We start from the raw sequence: 9,685 nt of genomic DNA on the forward strand, positions 1-9,685 counted from the left end.
GATCAGACAGGGTGCAATGGCAAGTAATGTCCAGAAGTTTAAAAAACAGAAGAAATTGTTAATTATTGGAAGGGAATGGAGATAGACATTTTTGGAGAGTGGAGACAGAGAGAATAGGTAAGAAAACTTGGTTTGGATCAAGATAGCATGTGGGCTTGAGAGAGATGGCAGAACAGTGAGGGATAAATGCAGTGGACAAGGAAGGATAAATGAAGGATACCTCAACAGAGGAATGGTATTTATAATGGGTAGTGATTAATTACATTATTGGGGTGGGCACCTCAACAGAGGGGTGGTATTTATTATGAACACTGATTAACTGAATTATTTGGGCAGGTGCCGCAACAAAGGAATGGTATTTATAACACATATGTACTAGTGATTGTCATGTATTAAGGGTACAAAAGCGCTTAGTGTTTTGAATAAATTTCTACTGGATTTTATTTCTGGTTTCCTTTTTGGTGCAGTACACTTTATCCTCTTTGTGGATTATCCTGAGGGTTGGCTTTACCCATTTTCCATCATTTGGTTTGGGTTCTGTTGACATTTTTCCTAATAATTGAAGGATAAGCAAGGAGTTGTAATGTTAGCTTGGGAATAAGATGATTTTGAGAGGAATGTGATGATTAGGGCTTGCAGAGCTGAAGCCCTGTAGACCAGATTTCTGATTAGAGGTAAATTACAAAGAAAAGGGAAATACAAATCTGGCATTCTTTATAGTTGCTTTTACGTCTTTCAAAAGCCTTTCAGGGTTACAAGCTGTCCAAGTATAAAATGCCTCATCTAGTATTTCAAATTAAGGGTATCATTATAAAAAGAAATCAATCTGTTATGCCAAAAGTAGCTTCTACAATGCCACCAAATCAAGCCACCTAGTGACCATTATTCTTGGGAAATTATCAGAAAGCTGGAGAAGACCACATGCATCTGCTGGATGTTCACAGAGAGTGGAGATACTCTACACTAGGGAGGAAGGATTTAAGAAAGACTAATTATTTGTATTTAAAAAAGGGTGCAAAAGCTAACCAGACAATAAGAAGACTCATTTTAAATGCTTGGAACACTTTCATGTCTTTTGTTATGACAAAATCACTAAATCAATTCAAGGAACAGAAAAATGCTCATTCAGCTGGAGAATCAGACACATGAGCAACATATCTCAGGAATGTTTCTACACAAGTCATTTTAGAAGATACAGTACTCTACATACCTGTGCAAACACTATGTTGTATGCACAACCTAAGGGCACAGCACGTTATATCACAGTTGTGTTTCAGGTGATCTCCCATAATTTTAATAGTGCTAGTTGGATATCTAGCCAAAGGTCATGGTTTATTGTTACACTGATTTTTACTTATTTTATTTTACATTTTTATTTACCCAAAATATCTGACTGGACCAGCAGCCCATTTTCAGCAGAGACCCAGGGGAAAAAGCTTCAGTATATCCATAAAGAATATTTAAAACAATTTTAACATCAAAATATAAGCTTGTGGTACAATAACATACAAACAAAAAAGAATAGAAATTTTAGCAGTAATGTTAGTACACATTGTAAATAACTCATTAACAGTATGACATGTTCTACATAAACTAGAACATAAATATGTTAAACTCAAACATATTAACCAGTTGTATTTATAAAAAAAGCACACTATATCTATTAGTGTTAAATAGATTGGTGTGTGCATGGTTCAAGTACAATATATAAGAGAGAAGGAGAAAAAAGACTAAAGGAAGAGTTATTAAGGAGTGGAGGATAGGGCTTGATGAAAAAGAAACAAAAAATAAAACTAGTTACAAGGAGGGGGTGAGATTCTGTAGAGATCGGAGAGTCTCATCCTGGGGTAGAGCAAGAGCAACACCAATTTCTGGTGAGGTGTTACTTGAGGAGAAGTTTGAACTTAGGAATGCTGGAACTGTTGACTATGTATTGGGGGGGTGGAGTTCCAGATTTTTGATATCTGAGTATCACAGAAATTACTGTTAGATTTGACTACCTTTAGTAAGAGTTTGTTGGATGATTGTGATGTTCTATTATTGCGATAATGTGGTTGAATCAGGTTTGCAAGTGCGGGGTGGTTGTCTGGCTGGCGAATAATGGAGTGGGCAATAGCTGGTTGAGAGTTAAAAGATTTGGTAATTCTAGTCATTATAGCTCTTGTAGAGCTGAGTTGTTAGTGGCAAACCTTGCAATTTTATTGTAACATCTTTCCAATTTGTTTAGTTCTGTTTTTCTAAAGTTTGTAAAAATGGGGAGGAATATAACAGTGTGGGAAATAGATGTGTTTTGGTTATAGACTGTCTGGTGGTTTGAGAGAGGAATTGTTTGGCTCTGTATAGGAAGCTAAGTTTGATGTGCACCTTTTTTATAGCTTGGGCTATTTGTATGTCATATTTTAGGCAATTGCCAATAGTGACATCTAATATTTTGATTTATAATACAGGCATAATTTTGATGTTGTTTGAGGAGTGGATGATATAAGGGAAATTATCTTTGCTGTTGGAGATTAACATTAGTCTTGGTATGGTTTAGAATTATCTGTTTTCTACTGAGATACTGTTTTATGTCTATAAAAGCTTTTTAGGTTTTGTGTAGGAGCTCAGGGAAGGAAGGGCTGTACAGATGTGGGAGGAGTCATCTGCATAATGTACAATGATGGAGCTCAGCGAGAGAAAAGGTTGTACAGATAAAGGAGGGGTCATCTGAATACTGTACTATGGTGGAGCTCAGGGTGGAAAGGGGCTGTACAGATGAGGGAGGAGTCATCTGCATACAGTACAATTGTGGAGCTTAGGGAGGGAAGGGGCTGTACAGATGAAGGAGGAGTCATCTGCATACTGTACTATGCTGGAGCTCAGGGTGGGAAGCGGCTGTACAGATGAGGGAGGAGTCATCTGCATGCTGTACATTAGTGGCTAGGTTGGTAGCAGAACTAAGTTTATTGGTAAAGATTGTAAAGAGTAGGGGACTGAGTATTGATCCTTGTGGGACTCTAGCAGAGATTGAGAGAAGGGATAAGACCTCATTTTGCCATTTGACTGCTTGCTGGCAGTTAGACGCATAGCTGTGAAATTATGAGATGGCTGAGTGGGAAAGGTTTAAAGAGGCTAGTTCATTAAGAAGTTTTTGATGAGATACTGTATCAAAAGCCTTGGACATGTCCAGGAATATTGATGATAAAGATTGATTGTTGTTTGTATGTTGGCTAACTGTGTCTCTGAAACTTATTAGAGTGGTTGTGGTACTATGCTTTGGTCTGAAACTGTGCTGGAAGCCAGAGAGAAGGTTGTTGTTTATTACATAGGGCAATAGTTGAGAATGTATGCATTTATAGAGGATTTTGGCTGGGGTTGGAGTTATAGAAATCAGTTTGTACTTTGTAAAGTCTGTAGAGGGTCTTTCTTTGTGCAAGGGTATGATATGTGAGATTTTCCAAAGTTTGGGGATATATTGTTCAGTGATGGATTAGTTTATTAATAATGAGACAGGATATGAGATGGCATCTGCTACCAGTTTAAGAAATTAAATGGAGAGAAGGTCTGGAAAAAAGAATGTAGTATGGCAGTAAGAGTACTTACCGATGTAATGAACAGGCACATAAATTTGCATATGCTGTCATCGATCTATTTGTGATAGACAGAGCCTATAGTCTGTTGAACCACCTTGCTGCTGTCAAATAATATACTTTTAGCCATTGGCCATAAGACCAAACCATAAATGAGCACTGGAGTATCAGGTAATAGCCAAAACCTCATCTGGAGTGTTAGGTAATAGCCAAAAACTCCTACATCCAAATAAGATTTTCACTGACTAGCTGCAGAGCAGAGGTACAGTCTTAGACTTACTGAGATATCACCCAACTTGCTCCCAGCTGAATGCTTTCCAGTGCTATGTTGTCAACAGTAACAAAACCTTATCAAAGATTATTGTGCACCACAAGCTTGTGTGCACCTCCCCCAAACAATGTTTCCAGGAGTACTTGATGATGCCTTTCCAGTACCAATACACCCTTCCCTGGCATCACAGTAGCATACTGCCAATAGCTAGACTAATTTGGCACACTAATAACACAATTACTGTTTACTTTTGAAATATGACAGCCATTGAATAGTTTAATGGTTGCAATAACTTTGAGCAGTTAATCTTCAAAAGGTAGATGTCAACAGTTGTGACATCAACAGGTCTACACATATACCATTATACTAATAAATGAAACCATCAGATGCAGTCTTTTGACATTAAACTAATATAACTCTTAATCTGAAATAAATAAAATTGAGCAATTTGCTTGGAAAATTAAGTATAAAAACAGCTGCTTGGTAGCATAAATATATATTAAATGCATTTTTAACAGTCAAGTGGCTTATAGAGCTCTTTCTGAAAGCCTATCTAGTCCATGTTTTACCAATAGCTAAATAGTTTATTAAATTCTATTTACTAATGCCTTGTAAGGTAGAAGAGCAGTTGCACAGTCTCAAATTCCAGGCTTGTAATTCTCTCACCGAGCTGCAACCCAATGTGCACACATCAAAAGCAAGGTAAAAGCTGACACATAGTTGCTGTCTCTGTTTAAAAGAGTCCCTGGTTCTATATTTATTGTCTGTTTTTTAATTTAATTTTAAATGTAAACTTTCCTGTTCCCATAGCCACTTAAATCTTACAGGAAGCTATAGTCTTACTATGGTAATATATCATTTGACGGGTGGAATTTTCAAGATTCTGAGCTTTCAGCAATGAAAAGGTATGCACACATGAGAAGTCAGCTTAATTTTTAATATCTTTGCTGAAATTCTTCTGAAAACAATTACATATGTTGTACAGTTCATAGTTTTGCTTTCTGCACATTTTATATGCCACAAGATTTACTGAAAACAATAGCCACACATTTATAAAAACATTATTACATTTAACTCAGACTAATATAACTCTTCAATAACCTTTATTTAAAGAAAAGTCTAAGCTTCAATCAGTCTGCTGCAAATATAACAGAAGATCCTTGTAAAATTTTCACTCTTACACCAAAGCTACTCTCTTTCCATTCCCCATGAAAAAGATTTAAGTGGTATTTTTCTGTCATTATGGTACTTTTCCAGTTACTTATGATCTTTTGTTAAAATTACTAGCCTTCTGGGCAGCAATCTCCCACCCAACCTAGATAAAGATATTCTTAGGACTCAGAAATCCATTCATGCATTATGCATGCTCTGAGATCTAATTTCTGTAAAAAATAAAGAAATCAGTTTTTTCAGTTAGTGTGAAGTTACAGATCAGCCCATTGCTTTGGCATACTCCTCCATGGAGAATATGGTGATTGTGCTTCATTACAAGTCCTCCTTCTGTCGCAAGACAGCAGAAATACCAGTTCAATTAGAATTATTTGGGCTACTAAATGAAGTAATGAGAAGCCATTTCTATTTGTTCAGTCTGCATCAGGTAATATGCTTAAGACAACTTGAATCAAATGTGAAAAAACATGCACTTGTAGATGTGACTCGGTTGCTGCAAGCATGGGATAAAACTCTTTTTCCAGTCAAATAGTGCTATAAACATATGTCATTTGTTGAGGTGCCACTCATAACCAGCTTGCAGGATGATCATGGTATTCATATTTTTGTACAGTTAATAGTGTGTGTGTGTGTGTGTGTTGGTCATATAATATGGGTTTCCGTATGTGTACCAAATAGCAACAAACTGAAATACATCACTGAGGCCATTATTAAGATATTTATTTATTCATTCTTTTGATCATAATCAGACATCTTAGTTGTAAACAGTCAATAAACTGGATGTAATTTGTGGATGCATTTGTGGATGTGTGTGTGTGTGTGTGTGTGTGTGTGTGTGTGTGTGTGTGTGTGTGTGTATTTTTATGCAATTTGTAATGGATTGCACTGTATAAATCTGACAGAAACAAGCTGAATTACATTACTGTGGCCATTTATGTATTTATTCATTCATTTGGTCAGAACTAGATATCCAAGGTATACACAGTCAATATTGGTGGGCATCTGTCTGCAAAAATGTGTGTGTATATGTGTGTGCATGCAGTGTGATTGTGGAGTGCTATAGTGTATGCATCTGACATCAATAGGCAAGTGATCAATTTTACTTGATATTGAATGCTAAGAGGATGAGCCCATCCATTTGAATATACTTTATTGGACACGCCTTACTTCTGGAGCCATGTTAAAGCTCTTCCTAGATTTGTAGGGTGCTTGGTGATTGTGGAATTGTGAAAACTCCCCTTTGCCGGATTATTGTTAAAATCCATCTATGAGTTGTGATGGACAGCATTTTGATCACTTTAGTTGAGGTCAAAATCAAACATCTTTGGAGTATACCATCAGTAAAATAGTTGTAACCAGTGAACATAGAGGCAGTCTGTGGATACAACTGACTGACCCTTGCTGTCATTTAATTAATTAATTAATTAATTAATTAATTAATTAATTAATTAATTTATTTAAATTTGATGACTGGGGAAGTCCACTGGGCCAAGAAAAGCCCATTTTCAGTGGAGGCCCGGGGAGAAAAGCTCCAGAATAATTGCAAGTTACATTTCACATGTTACAAAAAGACATAGTTCATACAGCTAATTAAACATTTACAGATACGCTCCATGATATTTGCAATTGGCTTGTCAAAATATTACAAAAATGAAAAGACATAATTCAATACAGAAAGTTCAACATTTACATATGTTATAAACTCAATTGTAGGTTTAACATTTCAAAATATATAGCTACTAACCATTAGTAGGCTAGGAAACTATTATGCATGGAGAGGGTAATAGTATATTTGAGATTGGAGAGTATAGTACAATAGATATTAGAGAGAAAATTAGTTTTTGGTAGGGGAAGGATTGTTTTGGGTGGGATAAATTAATAGTAGAGGTAGTTGGATGAATCAGTGCAAGGTGGAATGAGGGGGGGTTAAGTTGGAGTGTGGCAAAGGGTAATCACAGTTATGCAAGCATTAGTCTGGCATGACAGAACCAATGTGTATTTTGAGTAAAACAAAGTGAAATGCATTACTTTGACTATTATCATTATTTTTTATTTGATCTCAGATATCTCAGATGTATAGAGCCAATAAAGGTAATATAATGAGTGAGTAATGAGGCAGTCTGTGGATGAAAGTGACGGATTGCAGCTGTTGTTTGATCATAAATAAACCATAATTGAACTCCTGTAATATAGCCTCCAACCATTTCAGTTAGCCCCACCCATTCAGTAGTTTTCTGCAGTCCTCCCAACTTGTTTTGACATTACTTGCTGCCACTGGAAGTGAGACACAGCTGGTAAAATGTTTAACCATTAACAAAGACAGGTAAAGAGGGTAAAGCTTAAAAATTATACTTTAACCTTACACACAAATGTACTTTGTTACACACTAACTTGTCAGACTGCATGTTTCATGTTTGCTTTTATGTAGTTAGTACAAGCCAAGGAGTTGATACTGTAGCCAACTGAAGGGAATTACTGGTTTATTCAATGCCCACCTATACTGGTTATCATTTCTTAACCCTTGCAGTACTGGTACTACATGTTTAGAAACACAGGGGGGAATTTAATAAAGCCTACATGTTTTTTTTCTAAGTATGCATTGCACCACACTGCTAACATGGCCGCAAACATTTGTAGATTCAGTAAGTGCTGCTGAGCGGCATGTATGAGCACGGCAACACAGAAACGTCTGTGGCATGCAAATCACCTCATAAGCAGGTGAATCTTATGGAAATGAGGCAGGTAGAGCAATCCAGCAAGCAGATAGGCAGCTCTGCAGACTCCATGTCAGTGTCCATAGTGTACATGGAAAAATTCTGGGTACAGGAATATAACATACAAAAGGGGCTATAAAAATGTAACTAGATGGAGAGAAATGGCATAGCTCGTACAGATATGAGTGAAACTATCCTCTGTGTGCCTGACAAACTAAAGGAAATAAGTTAAATTAAATTTATTTATTTTTAATAATCTGAGCATGTTTGTGTGGCATGCCACAGTGCTCAAACATGCTTTATAAAAAAATAAAAAAAAAAAAATTGGAAAAACAAAATTAATATTATGTAACAGAAAGGTATAACAGGACCCTGTGTGGAGTATCTGCAGTGGTGCATTGGTGCTGTTTCTTATGTGGTAGGGTTTTGAAGTATGTAGTTTCCAGGCTGTGAGCATGGAACCCTATACAAATGAGGTGGAGTTACTGACTAGCACAATGGGGTAATCATGTCTGCATATCCCTTTCGTGTAGGCAGAGAACATAGTTATTTACAGAGGAGGTAGCGGACATCAGGTAAGGGTGTGTCCAATGACTTCTAAGCTTATTTCAGCCTGCTTGCGTGGCACACCACAGTGCTGAGAGTATCCTTTCAGGGGTTGTGTGCACTTACTTCTAAGCTTTGTTTTGCTAAGGGGACCGAGTTTCAGCATGTTTGAATGGTGAGCCACCATGCTGAGCATGGAAGTCTGGGAGGGGGTCATGTACACTGACTACTAAGCTTTGTTTACCTACAAGGCGCATGTTTGCATGACGCGCCACTGTGCTGAATGTATCTAAAAGCCAGTGATATATTAATTAGTTTTGACCTCTGTTTAACTTAAACTAGGACTATTAAATGATGTTAATGATATACTAGGCAGGTGGAATGCATCATAAGTGGCCAATCACACAGACAACACCTACAGCATCCCACTATAAAGTATGCATACACCCTACAATCTGATTTTCCCCCATACTCTGCACCATTGGAATACAGACTTGGGAATTTTAACTGAGATAATGCAAGGGCTGCTGCAGGTCTGCTACATCTGTATGTGCTAGATGCTGAGGTCAATGCTGCTGCTGCTGTTGCTGACAATAGGCCTAGGCAGAGAAAGAGAAGAGTGTTCAGGCCCAGGGTAACCTATCAGGAGCTCAATGAGCTGGAGATTGTAGAGCACTACAGGGTGGACAGGGACATACTACAAGAACTTACTGAGCTCTGCCGCCCTCAACCCAGACCCAGAGCCAACAGAGAGGAAACCAACCCAGTGGAAACAAAGGTAAGTGTAGCCCTTAGTATATTAGTTGCAAGTACTTTCCAAAGACCAACTGGGGACATGATGGGGGTCTCACAGGCATCTGCTTCTAGAGTACGTCACCAGTTCTTGGATGCCATGCTACCACATGCCAGTGAGGACATTTCTTTTCCCCTCACCCCTGAGATGAGGGCTAGCAATATGCAGCACTTGTACTGTGTCGCACCTACCCTGAGGTACTGGGTGCCACAGATTGCACTCATGTACACATTATGTCACCACCTGGTGAAGAGGGTAGAATCTATGTCAACCACAAGGGATATCACTCTATCAACTGCCATGTTGTCTGCAATGCCCAGGGCATTATCATGAATGTGTGTGCTGGCATAACGGCAGTTATCATGACTTCCATATCTGGCACACATCACAGCTCTACCAAATATTTTGCTAGGGGGGACATCCCACGTGGTCATTTACTGGGGGATGCTGGCTACGTACTGGAACCGTGGATGATAACACCCATCAGAAATGCACACACACCCATGGAAGAATGCCAGAATGAGGTACACACACAAACTAGGAAATCATAGAGCATGTGTCTGGGCTTCTGAAGTCATGGTTTTGGTGCCTCGATATATCTGGTGGAGCCCTGCAGTATTCT

This window comes from Protopterus annectens, chromosome 17.part0 (genome assembly GCF_019279795.1).
Source record: "Protopterus annectens isolate FY-2018-M chromosome 17.part0, PAN1.0, whole genome shotgun sequence".
NCBI lineage: Eukaryota > Metazoa > Chordata > Ceratodontiformes > Protopteridae > Protopterus > Protopterus annectens.